Source organism: Peromyscus leucopus, chromosome 1 (genome assembly GCF_004664715.2).
Source record: "Peromyscus leucopus breed LL Stock chromosome 1, UCI_PerLeu_2.1, whole genome shotgun sequence".
Lineage (NCBI taxonomy): Eukaryota > Metazoa > Chordata > Mammalia > Rodentia > Cricetidae > Peromyscus > Peromyscus leucopus.
The window spans coordinates 125202910-125226491 of record NC_051063.1 but is presented as its reverse complement, the minus strand read 5'-3'; the positions used below and the strand labels follow the sequence as shown (position 1 = coordinate 125226491).

Genomic DNA, 23582 nt, shown 5'->3' with positions numbered 1-23582 from the left:
ATGGGGAAGCAGTCCTGCTTTGGGTTAGCCTGTCTGCTCCGCGTCTTGCTGGTGAGCACACCCACACTGTTGCTACCATCATTCACAGACATGGAGTCCAGTTTCTTTGCTTTTCTAAAATGGACTGAACACAGAGGCTCCTCAGGACTCCCCCAGGCCTTGAGAACCAGATTGTGAATGCTGAGGCATCCAGCCTCATGGATGGAGCAGCTACCACGTTCTCAGCAGATGACCACTGTTGGAATCCTCAGCCCATATCACGCAAAGCAATCTAAATCCCCTTTGTAATACCTTTATTCTATCAGTTCTGCTCCTCTGGAAAACCAGTTCACATGCTAGGCAAGAATGTATCCAACTGAGCTGCACGGCTAGCCCCACCACACGTACAAATTTAAAAATGCAGCCACACATTGCCATATAATACAGAACACATGGGGCTGGAGAGAGCGCTCAGCAGTTAGGAACACCAGCTGCTCTTCCAGAGGACCTGGGTTTGATTTTCAGCACCCACACAGTGGCTCACAACCATCTGTAATTCCAATCCCAAAGGATCAAATGCACCTTCTGGTCTCCTTGGGAACCAGGCACGCAAGTGGTGCATAGAGAAAGATGCAAGCAAAACATCCACACACACAAAATAAATACGTAATTTTCTAATTAAACGCACAGCTCATTTTTAATACGTAACTTCATCTAACATGTTAAAAATAATAATCCCTACAGCTGGTTTGGTTAAACTCACTGTGCCTGAAAACAAAACAGAACAGAAAGAAATGATGGTGTGAGGAGGAGTGGAGGGGGGTGAGAAGGGATGAGAGAGAGCGGGTGAGGTGAGTGTGTTATATACATCTATGAAATTGTATTCTTAAAAATGCTGGGAGGAAGACCAGGCCCTGGTGGCGCACGCCTTTAATCCCAGCACTCGGGAGGCAGAGCCAGGCGGATCTCTGTGAGTTTGAGGCTAGCCTGGGCTACAGAGCGAGATCCAGGACAGGCACCAAAACTACACAGAGAAGCCCTGTCTCGAAAAAATAAAAAAATACAAAATTCTGGGAAGACCCTTTCCTAATTGGCAGCAGCCATCAGGTGAGCCAAGATGGGTACATCCCATCCAGGAGCCATGGCGGAAGAAGCAGTCTGACATGTTGTACTTTCTCCTGAGGGTCCTCTGCTGGCAATACCACCAGCTCTCTGCCTGCACAGGGCTCCCCTCCCAACCCGGCCTGAGAAAGCACAAGGCTGGATACAAGGCCAAGCAAGGTTGTGTCATATACAGGATTCATGTCCGCTGTGGTGGCCACAGATGCCCAGTTCCTAAGGGTACAACTTAGAGCAAGCTTGTCCATGGTTGTGTTAACCAGCTAAGGTTTGCCCAAAGCCTCGAGAGTCCTCAGTTCTTACTGGACTGGCGAAGATTCCGCAGAGATATTTTTTGAGGTTCTCTTCGTGAGCCATTCCATAAAGCTATCAGAGGGAATCCTGACACCCAGTGGATCACCAAACCAGTCCACAAGCACAAAGAGATGTGTGGGCTGACATCTGCTGGCCACAAGAGCCCACGACCTTGGAAAGGCTACAAGTTCCACCACACTATTGGTGGCTCTCGCTGTGCAGCCTGGAGAAGGCACAATACCCTGCCTGCAGCGCCACCATTGCTGCTAATACACACAATGTCTGTAAAATTCACACCCAATCAACAATTTAGGACCGTCAACAACAACCAAAAATGCTGGAACGAGGGCTGGAGAGCTGGCTTAGCAGTTAAGAGCACTGGCTGCTCTTGCAGAGGACCCCGGTTCAATCTCCAGCACCCACAGGGTAGGTCACAACTGTCTGTAACTCCAGTTCCAGGGGACCTGACACCTGTGGCAAAACACCAATGCACATAAAATAGAAATAAATAAATAAATGACTATCAACTGAAGTCTCCTTATTACATATTTTTTTTCAGAAAGTTTTATTTTTAAAATGGGAGAACTTACAAGTATTTCTATTTATTTACTTATTTACCAGTCCTGTGGGAGTTTTGCCTGCGTGTATGTATGTGCAGCATGTGTGTGCTTGGTGCTCGTGGAGACCAGAAGAGGGAGGACATCAGAACCCTCGGAGCGGGAGTTATGGTTGTAGGCTGCCATGTGGGTGCTGGGGATTGAACCCGGGTCCTCGGCACGAGCAGTCAGTGCTCTTAACCCCTGGGCCATCTCTCTAGCCCTTCAGTTGACATTCTTAAAAACAATTTTAGACTTGTTTATTTTATTTTGTGTGCATGCTTGGTTTGCCTGCATGTATGTATGTCTGTGTACCATGTACATGTCTGGTGCCCGCAGAAGTCAGAAGAGGGCATCAGATCTCCGGGCACCGGAGTTACAGATGGTTGTGAGCTGCCATGTGGGTGCTGGGGACTGAACCCCAGTCCTCTGCAAGAACAGCCAGTGATCTTGACCACTGAGCCAGCTCTCCAGCCCCTTGGCTGAGAGTCTTAAAGATGGTTCAATAAGACACTTTCGTTTCCTGTTTTGAGACAGGGCCCATTATAGCCCACAGATGACCTCGAATTTCTGATTCTCCCACTTGGCAAAGACAATTTAATTTAAAAAAAAAATTTTTATGACAGGGGTAGGGGTGTGGCTCTGTGGTAGATAAAGTGTATTTTAACACGCTCAAGGCCTTGATTTTAATCCCCTGCTTCTCCCAAAATTATTATTTTTTTTTATGACAGTTCCAATAATCTTTTTTTTTTAACTTTATTTTATTTTACTATACCATTCAGTTCTACATATCAGCCACAGGTTCCCCTGTTCTCCCCCTCCCACCCCCTCTCCTTACCCCCACCCTACCCCCCATTCCCACCTCCTCCAGGGCAAATCCTCCCCCGAGGACTGCGATCAACCTGGTAGACTCAGTCCAGGCTGGTCCAGTCCCTTCCTCCCAGACTGAGCCAAGTGTCCCTGCATAAGCTCCAGGGTTCAAACAGCCAACTCATGCAATGAGCACAGGACTCGGTCCCACTGCCTAGGTGCCTCCCAAACTGATCAAGCCAAACAACTGTCTCACCTATTCAGAGGGCCTGATCCAGCTGGGGGCCCCTCAGCCTTTGGTTCATAGTTCATGTGTTTCCATTCATTTGGCTATTTTTATTCAATAATTGAGTAAAACCGGAATTTATTATATGCCACAGTCGTCCTAGGGACCTCTATGCTATATATATAGCCTCCATGGTTCTATGGGTTGTGGTCTGATTGTTCTTTATTTTATATCTAGAATCCACTTATGAGTGAGTACATACCATGACTGTCTTTCTGGGTTTGGGTTACCTCACTCAGGATGATTTTTTCTAGTTCCATCCATTTGCCTGCAAATTTCATGCTTTCATTGTTTTTCTCTGCTGAGTAGTACTCCATTGTGTATATGTACCACATTTTTTTCATCCATTCTTCTGTTGATGGGCATCTAGGTTGTTTCCAGGTTCTGGCTATTACAAATAGTGCTGCTATGAACATAGCTGAGCATGTATCTTTATGGTATGAATCAGCCTTCCTTGGGTATATGCCCAAGAGTGGGATGGCTGGGTCTTGAGGTAGTTCGATTCCTAATTTTCTGAAAAACCGCCATACTGATTTCCGTGGTTGTACAAGTTTACATTCCCACCAACAGTGGAGGAGTGTTCCCTTTGCTCCACATCCTCTCCAACATTGGCTGTCATTGGTGTTTTTGATCGTAGCCATTCTGACAGGTGTAAGGTGGTATCTCAGAGTCGTTTTGAATTGCATTTCTCTGATGATTAAGGATGTTGAGCATTTCTTTAAATGTCTTTCAGCCATTTGTGATTCTTGTTTTGTGAATTCTCTGTTTAGCTCTTTAACCCATTTTTTAATTGGACTGTTCAATATTTTGATGTCTAGTTTCTTGAGTTCTTTATATACTGTGGAGATCAATCCTCTGTTAGATGTGGGGTTGGTGAAGATCTTTTCCCATTCTGTTGGCTGTCTTTTTGTCTTATTGATTGTGTCTTTTGCCCTGCAAAAGCTTCTCAATTTTGAGAGGTCCCATTTATTAATTGTTGTGCTCCGGGTCTGTACTGTTGGTGTTTTATTTAGGAAATGGTCTCCGGTGCCAATGCGTTCAAGAGTGCTTCCTTCTTTCTTTTCTATTAAGTTTAGTGTAACTGGATTTATGTTCAGGTCTTTGATCCACTTGGACTTGAGTTTTGTGCATATGACAAATATGACAGATATGACAGATATGGTGACAGATATGGATCTATTTGTAATCTTTTACATATTGACATCCAGTTATGCCAGCACCATTTGTTGAAGATATTTTCTTTTTTCCATTGTATAGTTTTGGCTCCTTTGTCAAAAACCAGGTGTTCATATGTGCATGGATTAATGTCAGGGTCTTCAATTCGATTCCATTGGTCTGTATGTCAGTTTTTATACCAGTACCAAGCTGTTTTTATTACTATAGCTCTATAGTAGAGTTTGAGGTCAGGGATGGTGATGCCTCCAAAGGTTGCTTTATCTTATAGGATTCTTTTAGCTATCCTGGGTCTTTTGTTTTTCCATATGAAGTTGAGTATTTTTCTTTCCAAGTCTGTGAAGAATTGTGTTGGGATTTTGATGGGGATTGCATTGAATCTGTAGATTGCTTTTGGTAAGATTGCCATTTTTACTATGTTAATCCTACCTATCCATGAGCATGGGAGATCCTTCCATTTTCTGATATCTTCTTCAATTTCTTTCTTTAGAGATTTAAAGTTCTTATCAAAAAGGTCCTTCACTTGTTTAGTTAGTGTTATCCCAAGGTATTTTATATTACTTGTGGCTATTGTAAAGAGTGATGTTTCTCTGACTTCTTTCTCAGCCCTTTTATCATTTGTGTATAGGAGGGCTACTGATTTTTTTGAGTTGATCTTGTATCCTGCCACTTTACTGAAGGAGTTTATCAGCTGTAGGAGTTATCTGGTAGAGTTTTTGGGTCACTTATGTATACTATCATATCATCTGCAAAGAGTGAAAGTTTGACTTCTTCCTTGCCAATTTGTATCCCTTTGATCTCCTTTTGTTGTCTTATTGCTCTAGCTAGAACTTCTAGTACTATATTGAATAAATATGGGGAGAGTGGACAGCCTTGTCTTGTTCCTGAATTTAGTGGTATCGCTTTGAGTTTCTCTCCATTTAATTTGATGTTTGCTGTTGGCTTGCTATAAATTGCCTTTATTATGTTTAGAAATGTTCCTTGTATTCCTGATCTTTCTAAGACCTTTATCATGAAGGGGTGTTGGATTTTGTCAAAGGCTTTTTCAGCATCTAAGGAGATGGTCATGTGTTTTTTTTCTTTCAGTTTGTTTATATGGTGTATTACATTGACTGGTTTTCGTATGTTGAACCATCCTTGCATCCTTGGGATGAATCCTACTTGGTCGTGATGGATAATTGTTTTGATGTATTCTTGGATTCGGTTTGCCAATATTTTGTTGAGTATTTTTGCATCAATGTTCATGAGGGAGATTGGTCTGTAGTTCTTTTTCTTTGTTGCATCTTTGTGTGGTTTGGGTATCAGGGTAATTGTAGCCCCATAAAAAGAGTTTGGTAGTGTTCCTTCTGTTTCTATTGTGTGGAACACTTTGAAGAGTATTGGTATTAGTTCTTCTTTGAAAGTCTGGTAGAATTCTGCACTGAAACCATCTGGTCCTGGGCTTTTTTTGGTTGGGAGACTTTTGATAACTGTTTCTATTTCTTTAGGGGTTATTGGTCTATTTAAATGGTTTATCTGGTCTTGATTTAATTTTGGTATGTGGTATTTATCCAGAAAATTGTCTATTTCTTCCTGGTTTTCCATTTTTGTGGAGTACAGGTTTTTGAAGTATGATCTGATGATTCTCTGGATTTCCTCGTTGTCTGTTTTTATGTCTCCCTTTTCATTTCTGATTTTGTGAATTTGGGTGCTCTCTCTTTGCCTTTTGGTTAATTGGGCTAGGGGTTTGTCTATCTTGTTGATTTTTTTCAAAGAACCAACTCTTTGTTTCATTGATTTTTTGTATTGTTCTCTTGTTTTCTATTTCGTTGATTTCAGCCCTCAATTTGATTATTTCCTGGCGTCTATTTCTCCTGGGTGAGTTTGTTTCTTTTTGTTCTAGAGCTTTCGGTTGTGCTGTTAATTCATGGGATTGTTCCCTCTTCTTTATGTGTGCATTTAGAGCTATGAATTTTCCTCTTAGCACTGCTTTCATAGTGTCCCATAAGTTTGGGTATGTTGTACTTTCATTTTCATTGAATTCTAGGAAATTGTTAATTTCTTTCTTTATTTCTTCCTTGACCCATTGATGTTTCAGGTGGGCATTATTCAGTTTCCATGAGTTTGTGGGTTTTCTATCATTTTTGTTGTTGTTGAGGTCTAACTTTAAGGCATGGTGGTCTGATAAGATACAGGAGGTTATTCCAATTTTTTTTGTATCTGTTGAGATTTGTTTTGTGTCTAAGCATGTGGTCAATTTTTGGGAAGGTTCCATGGGGTGCTGAGAAGAAGGTATATTCTTTTGTGTTAGGATGGAATGTTCGGTAGATATCTATTAAGTCCATTTGAGACATAACATCTGTTAGGTCCTTTATTTCTTTGTTAAGTTTCAGTCTGGTAGATCTGTCTTTTGGTGAGAGTGGTGTGTTAAAATCTCCCACTACTAATGTGTGGGGTTTGTTGTGCGTTTTAAACTTTAGTAGTGTTTCTTTTATGAATGTGGGTGCTTTTGTGTTTGGAGCATAAATGTTTAGAATCGAGACTTCATCTTGGTGGATTTTTCCCGTGATAAATATGTAATGTCCATCCTGATCTCTTTTGATTGATTTTAGTTTGAAGTCTATTTTATTAGATATTAGGATAGCTACACCAGCTTGTTTCTTAGGTCCATTTGCTTGGAAAGCCTTTTCCCAGCCCTTTACTCGGAGGTAGTGTCTGTCTTTGAAGTTAAGGTGTGTTTCTTGTATGCAGCAGATGGATGGGTCCTGTTTTTTATGCATTCTGTTAGCCTGTGTCTTTTTATAGGTGAGTTGAGACCATTGATATTGATGGATATTAATGACCAGTGATTGTTAATTTCTGTTATTTTTTGTGGATGTGTTGTGTTGTCCTTCTGTGGTGTATGTTGGTGTGGGATTATCTATTGCTTGATTTTTCATGGATGTGTTTAGCTTCTTTGGGTTGGATTTTCCCTTCTAGTGCTTTCTGTAGGGCTGGGTTTGTGGACAGGTATTGATTAAATCTGGTTTTATCCTGGAATATTTTGTTTACTCCGCCTATGGTGATTGAGAGTTTTGCTGGGTATAATAGTCTGGGTTGGCATCCGTGGTCTCTTAGTGTCTGCATGAGATTTGTCCATGATCTTCTAGCTTTCATAGTCTCTTTTGAGTAGTCTGGTGTTATTCTGATGGGTTTGCCTTTATATGTTACTTGGTCTTTTTCCTTTGCGGCTCTTAATATTTTTTCTTTGTTCTGTGTGTTTAGTGTTTTGATTATTATGTGGCGAGGGGACTTTTTTTTTTGAATCCAGCCTATTTGGTGTTCTGTAAGCTTCTTGTATCTTCATAGGTATTTCTTTCTTTAGCTTAGGAAAGTTTTCTTCTATGATTTTGTTGAATATATTTTCTGTGCCTTTGAGTTGGTATTCTTCTCCTTCTTCTATCCCTATTATTCTTAGGTTTGGTCTTTTCATGGTGTCCCAAATTTCCTGGACGTTTTGTGTTACAACTTTTTTGTCTTTAGTGTTTTCTTTGACTGACGAATCTGTTTTCTCTATTGTGTCTTCAGTGTCAGAGATTCTCTGTCCCATCTCTTGCAATCGGTTGGTTATGCTTGTTTCTGTAGTTCCTGTTCGTTTAGTCAGGATTTCTATTTCCAGCATTCCCTCAGCATGTGTTTTCTTTATTGTCTCAAATTCATTTTTCAGATCTTGGAATGTTTCTTTCATCTGTTTAATTGCTTTTTCTTGGCTTTCTTTGATTTCTTCCCATTTTTTGTTCATTTTTTCTTCCATTTCTTTAAGGGTGTTTTTTATTTCCTCTTTAATGGAGTTTTCCATTTCCTCTTTAAGGGAAGTTTTTATTTCCTCTTTAATGGAGTTTTTCATTTCCTCTTTAAGGGAAGTTTTTATTTCCTCTTTGAGGGAATGTTTTATTTCTTCTTTAAGGGCCTCTATCATCTTCTTAAAGTCATTTTTAGGGTTGATTTCTTCTGTTTCTTCTGTCTTGGTATGTTCAGGTCTTGCAGGTGTAGAATCACTACATTCTGATGTTGCCGTATAGGTCTTTATATTGTTGCCTGTATTTTTGCACTGGCGTCTACTCATCTCTTTCTCTGTGCGGTGCAGGTGGTGTCTGTGTCTGAGAGTGCCTCTCTTGTTCTAATTTTTAGTCTTGGTTTAGTAGGAGTTCTTGGTTAAATTGGTGATATTGGGCTGTTTCTTCAGGGGCAGCTGATCTCAGTCGGTGAAGTATATACTTATGATTCTGGTCATCTGGTTTGGTGGCTGGGCAGCGCCTTCTTCTGTGTTCCCAGGTCACTTTTTGTTCATTCATCAACTCCTCAGCTGATCTTGTTTCTTCAGACTTCAAACTGTAGGCATCTGAATCCTCTCCCAGATGGGTTTCAGCTGAGCAGGGTAGTCTCACCACCTCCAAGTTGTTGGGTTTTGCAGGATCAGCAGCTGGGCCCTGGGTTGTCCTCAGATGGAGTGTTCAGATTCATTCTGGTTCCGTCCCACAGAGATAGCTTCTTCCTCGGGTGTTGGGGTTAGAGGCGTCCCTGTTCCAAGCTGCGTCTGCTTGTAGTCGGGCCTGCCTACCTCTTCAGGCTGCCGCCGGGCCTGTATGTCCCTGTCAGCTGCTGCCGGGTCTGTCTGCCTTTGCTGGCCGCCACCGGGCCTGAATGTCCCTGTAGTTTCAAGAATCTTAATAAACAGTGTGTGTCAAGAAAAGGGAGAGAGCCAGGCACAGGGCCTCACACCTGGAATCTTAGCACTTGGGAAACCAAGGTGGAAGGATCACCTGCTTTGAAGTCAGCCTGGACTACAGAGTGAGATCCTGTCTCAAACCCCCTTTAGGCTAGAGGGATGGCTCAGCAGTTTAGAGCACGTGCTGCCCGCCCTTGCAGAGGACCTGGTTGGCTTTAGTAACCTTGTGGCAACTCACAACCTCCTGTAACTCCCTTTCCAGGGGATCTGCTTCCCTCTTCTGGCCTCTCCAGGTACTGCATTCATATGATGCACTTGTGTGTGTATATATATATATATATATATATATACACATACAGGCAAAAACATATACATAAAATAAAACCTTTCTTTTAAAGATAAAGACTATTAAACTGTTGCCTCTGATATAATTTTGTATATTCATAGAAACTAGACATATGGGGTTGGAGAGATGGCTCAGCGGTTAGGAGCCCTGACTGCTCTTCCTAAAGGTTCTGAGTTCAATTCCCATCAACCACATGATGGCTCATAAGCATCTGTAATGAGATCTGGCGCCCTCTTCTGGCCTGCTGGCATATGTGCAGGCAGAACACTATATAAATAAATAAATCTTAGGAAGGGAGGGAGGGAGGGAGGGAGGGAGGAAGGAAGGGAGGGGAGGGAGGAACTAGACACACTCAGCAAATACTAACTTTTAGAAATGGCATTTCTGCATTTCTGTCTGGGTTGATGTCTGTGGCTCCTGTTGCCATGAAGGCTATGCGGATTTCTGGGGTCTGGGCCTCCACCTGGGGTTCTGTTGGTGTCCAAGGGCCGAGCTACTGCTGACTGGGTGGCCTGCCCTACCACTGACTGGGGGCCACGATGACATCCAGACCTGGGCTGCTACTGAGGACTATGTCTGTGGTCCTTCTGCAGCCGGGTTCTGTGTTGAAGTCTGTAGTCCATGTTGCCACCCAGAGCCCTGGAGATGCCTGGTTCAGATCAGCCACCTGAGTCCATGTTGGTGGCCCAGGGACATGCTGCAGCCAGGGGCATGCAGATCTGAGTGGCCGATGCCGCTACCCGATACCATGGTGACGTCCCAGCCAGACCTGTAGCTGAGAGCCATGTCTGGGTCCGTGGCCCTGCTGCAGACAGGGTCTGTATTGGTGTCCTGGTTCCTGTTGCCATCAAGGGCCACATGGATGCCACATCTGGGGCCATGTTAGTGTCAGAGGACCAAACTGCTGCTGGGGCCATGCCTGTCTGGGTGGCCTGGGCTGCCACCTGGGGCAATGGTGACATCCAAATCCAGCTGCTTCAGAGGGCCACGTCTGGGTCAGAGTTCTCACTGCAGCCGGGGTCTGTATTGCCACCAAAGATCACACAGAAGCCTGGGGTTGGGACCACAACCTGTGGCCTTGTTGGTGTCCGGGGCCATGTGGCCACGTGAGCCATCTTGACCTGAGTGGCCTGTGCTTCCACCCAGAGCCAGGATGTTGTCTGGGCCCAAACTGCTGCACAGTGACATGCCTGGGTCCATAGTCCTGTTGCAGCTGGAGCCAATGTTGATGTCTGTGGCCCGTGTTGCCTCAGGGGGCCATGGGAACGGTGCATGACGGCATCAGAGGGCCGATCTGAGCAGGCCCTGCCATTTGCTGGCCCTCGGATAGCTGGCCCTGCTTCTCGCTGGCTGCTACAGCAAGAGAGCTGGTTCCCACCCTCACGGGGGGGGGGGGCGGGGGGGGGCGGGGAGCTCACTCAGGAGAGACAGCCCCACCCCTCACCTCCTGCAGGGGAGATCTGACCCTGATGGCAGGGACTCAGAGGAGCTAGCCCCGCCCCTCACCTGAGGCTGGTGGCCCCAGTGGCCTGGACTGACCAGCTCAGCTGCCACCCAGGCCCACAGCCAGGCCTGGGGTTAGCCCACCCTCACATCTACCCCATCTAGGACCTGCTGGAGCTCCCGAAGGGACTGGTCCTGTGGAACGATAACCACAGGATCTCCATGACTCAGGTAGCAGTGGGATACCTGAGCCGAGTCTCGGTGAGGACCCAGTGATGATGGTGTACCAGAACCCAGAGGCCTTGAACCAGATCAGTGACTCATTGCAATGAATATTTGCAAGTAAAGCTGATTAGACCAAAGGGTGCACGGTGTGGTACGCTGTGGCTCCCAGTGCCACCAGGACAAGTGAAGAGGTGTTGGAGAGGCGGGAAGATGGAGGAACAAAGAGATGTTGTTGTTGTTTTGGTTTGATTTTTTTTTTTTTTAAGTTTTCAATTGGGAGACCACTGCAGGGGGCAGCGAGGGTAGGATATGGAGGGACTGGGAGGTGAGTGGAATTGGGGTGCATGATGTCAAATTCTCAAAGATTCAATAAAGAAACGATTATATATATATATATATATATATATATATATATATATATATATATATATATATTTCTATCCATTACTGAGGAAAGGTCCCCACAAAAAGGGCACTGAAAAATGAGGATTCATCCTGGGAGTCAAGTCGTCAGGGCAGATGGACATCCAGACAGAAAGACAGAACTCTTTGCTGCTAAAGGATTGATGCATCCTTCCATGGCCAGGGCCCTATAGCCTGTTGGGAGTTTGTTTGTTTTGGTTGTTTTATTTTTTGAGACAAGGTTTCATTATGTAAACCAGGCTGACTTTGAATTCACAGATATCCACCTGCCTCTGCCTCCCAAGTGCCCGGATTAAAGATGTGCACCACCACACTGAGCAACCCTGTGGTGATATATTGTGTACCCTAATAAAATTTCCTGTAGATCAGAAAACAGAATAAGCCATTAGATTAAACAGACGCCAGGCAGTGGTGGCACACACTTTTAATCCCAGCACTAAGAAGGAAGTGATATGGTGGGCAGAGAAAGGTATATAAGGTGTGAGGAGACAGGAACTAAAGCCTTTTCAGGCTGAGGAGTCCTAGAGGTAAGAGGTGGCAGTGGCTTGTTCCTTTGTTTCTCTGAACTTTCAGCATTTACCCCAATATCAGGCTCTGGGTTTGTATCAAAAGACCTATTAGATTTCGTGCTACACAAGCCTCCAGCCTACTAATGTGCTCATACAGGAGCCGACCAAGTGAGCAGTGCCCTGTGTGGGATGAACCTCTGGCCACTGAGGAAGCTGTGACCTTCAGCTCTGACCTACAGCCGCTACCTGAATCCCACAGTTCCTGTTCTAGCTGCCCGAGGCACTAACTGGGTTTCTTGCCTTTTATGTGCCTGCCGCATGTTTCCAGATCAAAGCGCCAGCCTTGCCAAGCGTAAAGAACATGAAGAGAAGTATCCACTTCTCTCTTACAGAGACATAGCTCTGAGTGGTAGCTAGGTCGGAGCTCTCAGGGTCAAGACTATACATGGACACTTTCTCGCTCCTCCGTTAGAAGGAAACATGTCCCCCTTCACTCCACCCCAGGAACAGGAGTGCCTAAGTCATCCATTCCCTCAGCAGAGGAAGAAAAATGAAAGAAAGAAGGAGGGGGCAGGTGTTTACTGCCGTGAGAATGCCTCCCGCAGTCTGCGTCCAGAAGCAAATGACCCCTTGTCACACTAGCACGTTATCGTCAGAATTTAAAGAGAAGATTCGGGGTCTAGTCCTTCAGGAGCGATGCGGGCCTCTTTGGTCCTCTGGAAGCGCCATTCTCCCGGCCTGTCTTTGTTCTCTATCCCCACCACACTGAAGCCCGTTCTGAAAGAGTTGCCGTCTACGGTTAGCTATGATCACGGAAGGATTACTGGGAGGGCAGAAAGCAGGGCTACAGCTCACCTTGGCTTCTCATGCTCGCAGAACAAGCAGCTTATTGGCTGTCATCCACCGAGTCCTGCCAGGAAGTTCACAAAAGTCAGCCACCCCTGTGGGCCTGACTCCTAAGGAAATGTCCACGCTCCCCTGGCCACAGCTGACTGGACCCAAGGTAGCCGTGGGCCAGCCAGACTTGAAAGATACCGACTTTAGACAATGAAATGAGGCTCAGCCCGTAGACTGGGCGGTGTTTTGTTTTGTTTTATTTTGTTTTTGTCAACATGACACTGGATAGAATCATTTGGGAAAAGAGGCTCTCAATTGTGAGAATGCTTCCATAAGATTGGCCTATAGGCAAGTCTTGATAAATGATTGATGTATGAGGGCCCAGTCCACTGTGGGTGGTACCACCCCTGGGCAGGTGGTCTTAGATAGTATAAGAAAGCAGGTTGAGGGCCTGGAGAGATGGCTCAGAGGTTAAGAACACTGGCTGTTCTTCCAGAGGTCCTGAGTTCAATTCTCAGCACCCATATGGTGGCTCACAACCATCTTTAATGAGATCTGGTGCCCTTCTGGCCTGAAGGGATACATGCAGACAGAACATAATAAATAAATAAATCTTTTAAAAACAAACAAACAAACAAAAAAAAACCTCCAGGTTCCTGCCTTGAGTTCCTGCAAGGATGGACTGTGATGTGATGTGGAAGTGTAGAAGAGATAAACCTGTTCCTTCCCAGCTGCCTTTGGTCCTGGTGTTTCATCACAGCAACATACCCAGCGCTGGGGCTGAAAGCTGATGTCTGCCACACCCAGGCTTCATGTGAGTGCTGGGGCGCGAACTCAGCTTCTCATGTCTCCATAGCAAGCATCTCTCTCTAGCTTCTTTTTTTTTTTAAAGATTTATTTATTTATTATGTATACAGAAGAGGGCACCAGATCTCATTACAGATAGTTGTGAGCCACCATGTGGGTGCTGGGAATTGAACTCAGGACCTCTGGAAGAACAGTCAGTGCTCTTAACCTCTGAGCCATCTCTCCAGCCCCTCTCTCTAGCCTCTTAAGCATTTTTTTTTTTTTTTTTGAGACAGGGTCTTGCTGTGTAGCCCTGACTGGCTTGGAACTTATTGTGTAGCCATCCACTCTACCTCCTGCTCAGTCTCTTTTGAATTCAAGTATCTAGATGATCACTGATCCCAGAGCCTCCCTCTGGGCTCCCGAAGTGTCTGTGCATGGATCACAAGGACAGCGGTAGTTAGCCACTCTTTTCTGAGTGTTTGTTTGTTTGTTTGGACAGTATTTAGCTCGGCAGCCCAGGCTGACCTGCCTCAGCCTCATGAGTGCTGGAACTGTAGGGGGAGCGTGGGTGTATGAGCTCTGCTGCGGGTGGGGGAAGTCCGCTTTCTCTTATATCCCTCACGGTGGTTTGCGTGAGAAATGTCCTCGGTAGCCTTGAGTGTGTGAATGCTTGGTCCCCAGTCAGTGGTGATGTTTGGGGAGGCTTAAGAGGTGTGGCCTGTCCGAGGGAGTGTGTGATGGCTGTTCTTAGTTGATAACTTGACTACATCTAGAATGAACTAGCAACCCAAGCAGCCTGTGAGGGATTTTTAGCTAACTGAACCGTTGGAGGTAGGAAAACCCACTTAAATCCAGATCACTTGCAGTCAGAGGACCCACCTTTACGTCTGGGCCACACCTTCTGGTGACAGGCTATATGAAGGACAAGGAAGAAGGAAGCTTTGGGGCTTTGCCTGCTTGTCCTCGCTCTCACTGTTCATTTCTTCAGTGGCTTTAGAACACGCTTCTTCGGGATTCTGGAGAATACTGAAAACCAGCTGAGACTTTCAGCCTCACGGACTGAACAGCTCCTGGATTCTTGGACTTTCTGTTGGGAGTCAGCCATTGTTGCACTAGCCGGACCACAACCTGTGCATCACTCTAATAAATCCTCTTAATGTTGACCAGTGCCATTCCTCTCACGAGCCCTGACTAATTCAGAGTGTGTCAGGGGCTTTGAGAGGCCAAAGACTCAGGCCATTTCTAGTTTACTCTGTTTCATGCTTGCCGTTCAAGACGTGAGCCCTCAGCTTCCTGCTCCTGCCGCCGCCATGTCTTCCCTCTACCGTCAGGGACTCCATCCCTCCAGAACCGTGAGCCCAAATAAACCCTTTCCTCTCTAAGGTGCCTTGTTCCTGGTGTTTTATCACAATGACAGAAAAGTAACTGATACACCCCGCTACCTCAAGATATGGCCAACACAAAGGCAGTGCCCAGTCAGTGGTTGTGGAGTGAACTCCTGACTCTCCCCACGTGAATACACTGCCTTTTCACCGTGTATCTTTTGTAATAGAGTGTGAGCCAGGACCAGAAAGACTCCGGATATTTCAAGCAAAGGGGTGTGATAGAGGGGCTTTGTGTGAACAAAACTGTTTAGAAGAACTGGGAGGTAGATGTCAGGCAGACAGGAGGCCACACCATCATAGCCAAGATCAAGTTCAGAGGACAGAAGGAGCTCTTGCTGCTGCCATGACGTACAGCCAGTGTGGCTAAAGAGTGACGCATGGGGTGGAGCTGCTACAAAGTCTTTCTAGCCAGAGCTTTCTGACCAGGGCTAGGGCCACATGAGTGGTCATTTTTTAAGCAGAATGTAAGTCACAGTCAGACCCTGGCTGCAAGGGTATAGGTCTTAGCCTTCTGTGCTGGCTGATTTTATGTCAGACTTACACAGGCTTAGAGTCATCTGAGAGGAGGAAATCCCAACTGAGAAAACGTCTCCGTCAGATCTGGCTGTAGGCAAGCCTGAAGAGCATGTTCTTAATCATCAATTCATGCGGGAGGGCCCAGCTCCACTGTGGTCCTGGGTTCTGTAAGAAAGCAGGCTGAACAAGCCATGATGAGCAAGCCGGTAAGCAGCACCCCTTCACGGCCTCTGCATCAGTTCCTGCCTCTAGATCCCCACTCTGTTTGAGTCCCTAGTCTGACTTCCTTCAGTGATGTGAAAGGTAGACCACATTCTTCCTCAGCGTGCTTTTGATCATGGTGTTTCATCACAGCAATAGGAACCCCAACTGAGACACCTCCCACCCACTGCAGTTCCTGGGGGAGTACAGTAGTGGTCCCCACCTGTAATTCCAAACAGGAGGTTGGAAGCAGAGGCCAGCCAGTTCCAGTAGAAAATGTCTAGCAGACACAGCTCTACAATTGTGTTTGCTCTGATGTGCAGCATCTGCCTGGCCCAGGATGTGGGAGCATGCACACTGGTTCCCAGCATGCACACTAGTTCCCAGCATGGAAAGCAAGAACACTTTCTTCCTCAACTTGGACTCTCCTACACCAGCTTGGTGCCCATCAGGGGTCAAATGCCCAAGTGATGTCTCTGGCCAAGTGGCTCATGTTTTCTTTGGGTCCCCAGAGTCAGGAATCCAGAGAGTCACTGCCTGCCTACCCACTCCTCATCCCTAACCCTGTTCCCAGGAGTTCAGTGGCCACGGGGAAGAGAAGCTGCGTGGTAGAGATGGGGCTCAAACTACATCTCTTCCAAAGACAAAAGGCAGACAGTATGGCTTCCAGCAGAGCCTGGACCAGGCAGGTGGAAGCACCTTGGAACCCTATTGATACCAACCAAACCTGGAGGCTCCAGACAAGCATGGATGGATGGGAGTAGAGGTAAGGGACACTGGATCCCAGGAATCCACAGGAAGAGAAAGTATGGATCACATGATGGGCTTCCTCAGAGAACTCAGTATCCCCAAACATCAGCAAAAGCCAGTATCTAAGAGGCAGGGACCCGGACTATTGTTGCCTGTGTCCACGCTGAGAAGGTCAGCTAGCAAAGGATGCTGTTCTGCCCCGCATCATGGGGACCCCCAGCTCTCAGTCAGCAAGTGGGTGGAGACTGGCTGCTTCCCTTCATCCTCACTGAGGGCCTTCTAGGTGGGTCAACAGCCCAAGAGTCCTTTAATGCCAGTCTGGGTCCAAAGAGATGCTGAAGATGGAGGAGAGCATGGGAGGCCTACATGGGCCTGAGCTTCGCCAGGTAAGCCAAAAGAGGGAAAGGCATTTTTGAAAGCCATGGTTACACTTTCAGGCCCTATGATAAATGGCACCAGGGTCCCCAGGAGGCAGGCATCCCCAGGACTAGACCAGAGCAGCTCATGCTGGCTCCTGGTCATCTCCATAGCCTCACCCTCACCCTCACCCGGAAACTCCTAAGTGGTCTCCACAGGACGCCAGAATCTGACAGCAATGTCACCTCCAGCAGGGAGTGACACAGTGGGGGGACATCTTCCCCTCTGTCTTGTCAGGCATGGTGGCTGTGATGGCTATTCTTTGTTTGGACGACAATTAGACTGCATCTGGAATCAACCAAAACCCAAGCGGCTGAGGGCAACTCTGAAGATTTTTTTTCTTGTTTTGTTTTGTTTGTTTGTTTGTTATTATGTATACAGTGTTTTATTTGCATGTGTCCTTGCAGGCCAGAAGAGGGCACCAGATCTTATTACAGGTGGTTGTGAGCCACCATGTGGTTGCTGGGAATTGAACTCAGGACCTCTGGAAGAGCAGCCAGTGCTCTTAACCACTGAGCCATCTCTCCAGCCCTTGTTTTTTTCTTTCTTTCTTTTTTTTTTTTTGTTTTTTTTCCGAGACAGGGTTTCTCTGTGTAGTTTTTGGTGCCTGTCCTGGATCTCTCTCTCTGTAGACCAGGCTGTCCTCGAACTCACAGAGATCTGCCCGGTTCTGCCTCTGCTGGCATTAAAGGCGTGTACCACTGCTGCCTGGCAAAGAATTTTTTCTTAATTAAATCACTTGAAGTGGGAAAGACCTACTTTTATTCAGGATCTCTTAAGGTAGGAAAGTTCAGCTTTAATCTGGGCCACACCTTCTGGTGGCAGCCAATATAAAGGTCATGGCCTTTGGTCTTTGCCTGTTTGTTCTCGCTCTTGCTGGCATTAGCGTCTGCTTCTTCACGATTCTGACATCTACTGAAGACCAGCATCCAGTCTTGTAGACTAAATAACTACTGGATCCTTGGACTTTCTATCAGGAGTTGGCCATTATTGGACTAGCTGGACCACACCACCTGTGAGACACACACACACACACACACACACACACACACACACACACACACACACACTCAGTCTATCAGTTCTGTTCCTCTAGAATACCCAGACTAATACAGATTTTGGTGCCAGAAGTGATTCTTCAGCAACAGAAGTATAAGGGTAAATTTGTTTGTTTATTTGTTTGTTAGTTTAGTTACTGGGTTTTGTATGTTTATTTGTTTGTTTGCTTTGTTTTTTGGTGTTGTTTGTTTTGAGACAGGGCTTCTCTGTGTGACAACTCTGGCTGTCCTGGAACTCACTTTGTAGACCAGGCTGGCCTTGAACTCACAGAGATCCACCTGCCTCTGCCCTCCTGAGTGTTGGGATTGCAGGCGTGGGCCAACACCACTTGGCTAAGGATGAATTTTTTAAGTATCTGGGATGGGCCTTCCACTTTGCCAACACTACAGCTACTGAAGCCTCTCTTAGAAGCCCATGGTGTGAACTATTTTACAAACCAAGGAGACAAATGCCTTTGATTATCCTGATTCACCAACTGTGGGAAGCAATGGATTTGGTGACTCTCTCTATAAAACTTTTGACAATTTTTGGAAAAATGAGGCAAGTGATGATGTTGATTGGTTGCTCCTAGAATCTCTGGATAAAGTACCAAAGGAGAACAAAGCACTCTGTGTCAAAGATAACCAACTTCTAGCCTCTCAGAACACGGTGAAGGACAGTGAACTCAGTGATCAAATGGACCAGCTCCGGGGACGCATCAACAGCCTAAAGGTTTCTAAGTGTGCCCTGGAAGAGAATCTTCTCTCCAGCAGCCACAGGGCTCAAGTTGTGGAAAATCAAACTGATGGTGGTACATGCCTTTAATCCCAGCACTCGGGAGGCAGAGGCAGGTGGATCTCTGAGTTCGAGGCCAGCCTGGTCTACAAAGCAAATTCCAGGATAGCCAGGGCTACATACAAGGATGCCCTGTCTCAAAAAACCAACCAACCAACCAACCAACCAGCCAATGACTGGCCGAATTACAGCTTTGGAGGGTGAAAGCCATTAATTGGTTAAAGAATGAGATTCTGTAATGGGATGGGGATGTATGGGAGGACCCTATTGAGGCTGAGAACTTGAAATCCTCAGATCCTCAAGATTTCACCTGAAGAAGCAGTCTCTCCACCCTCAGCAGAGTTACTCCCATCCCCACCTCTGAGACACGTCTTCTCTGCCTTTGCCTGAGGAAATTAATCTTTCAGTGTCTGCTAAACCAGCAGTGACTTTCCCTGAAGGAGATGCCAGGCAAAACAACACTGAGGTTTCTCAGGGCCCACCAGTAGTTGTCTCTAGACCTAGAACCAGATGAGGTTAAGCAGACTCAGAGGAACCTATGAGGAGGTACGCTACACTACTAAAAAGCTAATTCATTCAAGCAAAAGTCTGGGAATATGTGTTGGGGATTTTAAGGGTGGGATAACGGTGAAAAGAGCCTAAAACTGGATCAGGCTGAGTTCACTGATATGGCCTACTGAATGGAGAGTCTAGATTTAATACGGATGCTTGCACAGTACAAAAAAAAAAGTGTTAAAAGCTTGTTTGAATGTTTGGCTGAAGCGTTTGTCAGAAGATGGCCCACTGAAACGGAGTTGGAGATGCCTGATATCCCTTGGCTTAGTGTTGATGAAGGGATTTTAAGGCTTAAGGAAATTGCAATGCTAGAGTGGGTGTGCTGTGTGAAACCTAATCCTCCACAGTGGGAAGGCCCGGAAGACGTGCCCTTCACAAATCCTGTAAGACAGCAAATGGTGAGAGGGGCACCAGCACATCTGAAGGGCTTTGTTGATGCTCTTTTCATTGCGCCAGACCATAATGGGCAGCACAGACAGAGCAATGTTCATGATAGCCCGACCCGTAATGGGCAGCACAGGCAAAGCGAACTTTATGTGGCATGACTCGTGTGGACCTTTGGTACTGGCTAATCAGTCATGGTGTTTCCAGGCGTAAAAGAGGTAAGAAGCCCCTACTGCATTTTTGTTTGATCTATATAAGCAGAAAAATTCTCAAAAGAAAGACTGAACTGGATCATGGCAAAAGGGAATCTTGGTCTGGAACCAATTTCCAGACCCAGAACCCCTTGAACGAAGGGCCAGGCAGGTCTCCTGAGGAAGGACCTCGATGAAATTCCTGAAAGTTTAACAGCTCTTCCCCGGGGACCTCCAGCCTTTGACAAGGGTAACTCTGCATGGGGGGGGGGGGGAGACAAGCAGACTCTCCAGGGTCTGTCGGATGCTGGTTCTGAACTGATGCTGATTCCGGAAGATCCCAAGAAACTTCGTGACCCTCCAGTTAAAGTCGGGGCTTATGGAGGCCAGGTGATTGGTAGAGTGTTGACTGAAGTACAACTCCCTGCAGGTCCAGGGGGTCCCCAAACTCATCATGTCGTTATCTCCCCAGCCCCAGAACATATAAATGGAAAAGACAAACTTGGAAGTTGGCCGAATTCCCACATGGGTTCCCCGACTGTGGCGTGAGGGCTGTTATGGTCGGAGAGACTAAATGGGAGTCTTTGGAGTCGCCTCTGCCGGAAAAAAAGTGAATCAAAACTAATACCACATCCTTGGAAGAACTGCAGAAATCAGTGTGACCGTCAAGAAAGATGACGGGCTGGTAGTTCCCACCACATCTCTCTTTGACTTTCCTCTCTGGCCAGTGCAGAAGACAGATGGATCATGGAGAATGACATCAAGTAGTGACTCCAGCTGGTGTACCAGATGTGGTGTCCTACTTGAGCAGAATAACACATCTCCTGCTACGTGGTATGCAGCTATTGATGTAGCAAACGCCTTTTTTGCAGTTTTAACTCAAAGATATATTAACTCTCCAGCCAAGTCATAACTTACTTCGAAGGCATCTTGTTTTGTTTTTGTTTTTCAAGATAGGATTTCTCCTGGCTGTTCTGGAACTTACTCTGTAGACTAAGTGGGCCTCGAACTCAGAGATCCGCCTGCCTCTGCCTCCCGAGTGCTGGGATTAAAAGTGTCTGCTACCATGCCTGGCTCAGTTCAAAGGGGTCTTGATCATCTGTCTCTCCCACAGAATATCACACTGGTGCACTATATTGATGACTATATTGATGACATTATGTCGACTGGGCCAAGGGAGCAGGAGGTAGCAACACTTTGAACTTGTCGGTTCCTAACCAACTTTGGACTTGTGGATGTGCACAACACTTATGCCTGTTAGAGTAAATAAATCCTATCAGAATTCAAGGGCTTTCTACCTCGGTGAAATGCTTAGGAGCTCAGTGGTGTGCGGCATGCAGACAGTTTCCTTTTAAGGTAAAGGATAAGTTATTGCACCCGGCTCCTCCCACCACCGAGAAAGAAGCACAATTTTAGTGTGCCTATTTGGATTCAGGAGACAGCACATTCCCCACAGTGTGTTACTCTGGCCTATATACCAAGTGACTCGGAAAGCTGCTGGCTTTGTGGGGGGCCTGGAGCAGGAGAAGACTCTTCAACAGGTCCAGGCTGCTGTGCAGGCTGCTCTGCTACTTGGACCCTAGGATCCAGCAGACCTGATGGTGTTTGAGGTGTCGGGGGCAGATAGGGATGCTGTTTCACAGGCCGCTATAGGTGAATCACAGAAGAGACCTTTGGGATTTGGGAGCAAAGCTCACCCGTCATCTGCGGACAGCTCTTGGCCTGCTAACGAGCCTTCCTGGGAACTAAACTTTTGACTATGAAATGGATCAACTACATATTTAATTAAAAAATAAAACAAAGCCAAGTCTTTGCATCAAGTCTTCCAGTGTGGAGGATGTCGGGTTAGAGGTGCTGCTGGCCTCGACCTACGATGTGGAGAAAGTTGGTTGGACCTGCAGAAAAAGCAAGGCTAGACAAGACCCCAGGGAGGCCAGGCTGAGTGGTCCCCTCCATCCCTTGGTGCAGTTTGGCTGTACATGCCAATCAAATCCCCTTTTGTCTGCCCAAACTGACTTAAATTAGGTTACTGGTGTGTATAGCCAAGGAGTCCCATGATTACTTTTCTCTGTAAAATAATGGAGGGGGGGGGGAATCCAAATAATGGGTCAGGGAAGGCTGGCCCGTGAAGGGCAGGGTGGCTTTTGACATCAGTGCTTTGCATAGTCTTGTCCTCAAGCCCTGGAAGAAGCCGAGGTGGCCTGACTCTGCATGCTCCAGGTCAGGGGTAAAGGGACCTCAGTGGAGCAGCCCCTCTTAATGTCTGGCTCAAGCTTGGCACACTGAGACAAGCAACTTAAAAGAAAAAAAAAAAAAAAAAAAGCTCGCTTTGCTATGGCTTCGAGGCTTCCAGGCCACGCCTGCTTGATCCTATTGCTTCCGGTCTGCGGCCTGCAGCTAGGCAGAATATCCTAGCAGGAGTCAATGCTGAAGGGAACGGCTCACCTCAGAGTAGGAAGAGAGCGGGGGAAGGGAGCGGGTGGAATGAGAACCCTTCCACGGGCATGTCTTCTGACCTAACTTCCTCCCTGAAGACCCTCATCAAGAGTTCCAGCATCATAGGCTGCAGATCAAACTTTCCACACCTGGCCCTCACAGACATTATAGAGAAACGTGTGTGTGTGTGTGTGTGTGTGTGTGTGTGTGTGTGTGTGTGTGTGTGTGGTAAGTTTGTTCAGGTGAGACTTACAGAATTGTTACCTGTGAACTGACATCAGCGAAGGCAAAGGAGCCGGTCAGTACAAAGACGTCTTTCAACAGAAACACGAAAGCAAAGTTGTATATTGTCTGGTTGGCTAAACTCTAGGGTGAGTCTGGGGAGATAGTGAGGGATTTTCTTGTCCCAGAACCCACAGTTTTTAAAGGGAGGGTGTACTGGCTGGTTTTGTGTGCCAACTTGACACAAGCTAGAGTCATCAGAGGAAGGAGCCTCTGCTGAGGAAATGCCTCCCTGAGACCCAGCTGTAAGGCATTTTCTCAATTAGTGATCAATGGGGAAGGGTCCAGGCCATGGTGGGTGGGGCCATCCCTGGGCTGCTGGTCCTGGGTTCTATAAGAAGGTGGACTGAGCAAGCCATGGGGAGCAAGCCAGTAAGCAGCTCCCCTCCGTGGTCTGTGTATCAGCTCCCGCCTCCAGGTTCCTCCCTGTTTGAGTTCCTGTCCTGACTTCTTTCAGTGATGAACAGCAAGGCTGAAGTGTGAGCCTAATAAACCCTTTCCTCCCCAAGGAACTTGCTTTTTGGTCATGGTGTTTGGTCGCAGCAACAGAAACCTTAGCTAAGACAGAGGGGCTGGAGGGGTGGCTCAGTGGTGCCGCCACCATTCTTGCCTTGGAGGTAGGATCTTTAAAGGGCTAGTTCAGGGGCTGGAGAGATAGCTTAGTGGTTAAGAGCACTTGCTGCTCTTTAAGAGGACCATGTTCAAGTCCCAGCACCCACACGACAGCTTACGACTTTGTAACTCCAGTCTAGGGGTTCCTATACCCTCTTCTGGTCTCTGCCAGCAGGCACGCACATGATAAATAGACATACATGCAGACAAAATACAAAGAGCTGGACAGACAGTTTGGCAGTTAAGAGCACTTGTTGCTTTTGTATAGGACTCAAGTTCAGTCCCCTGAAGCCATATGGCAGCTGACAATTACCTGTAATACCTGTTTCAGGGGATCAGCCACCCTCTGCCCTCTGTGGGTGCCAGGCATGCACATGGTACATATAAACTCATGCTGGCACTCACACATTCACATACATAAAAAAATAAATAAAACTGTGGTGTGGCCTGACCACCTCTGTCTGAGAACCCAACATGAGGCTGTGGCCTCTTGGGGACAGGAGA

The 23582-nt window shown here is 46.5% G+C and overlaps 1 pseudogene; it reads left to right on the top strand.

Annotated features, from left to right (window-relative positions):
- Positions 1–10400, top strand: LOC114696135 (annotated as a pseudogene).
- The last annotated feature ends 13182 nt before the right edge of the window (positions 10401–23582 follow it).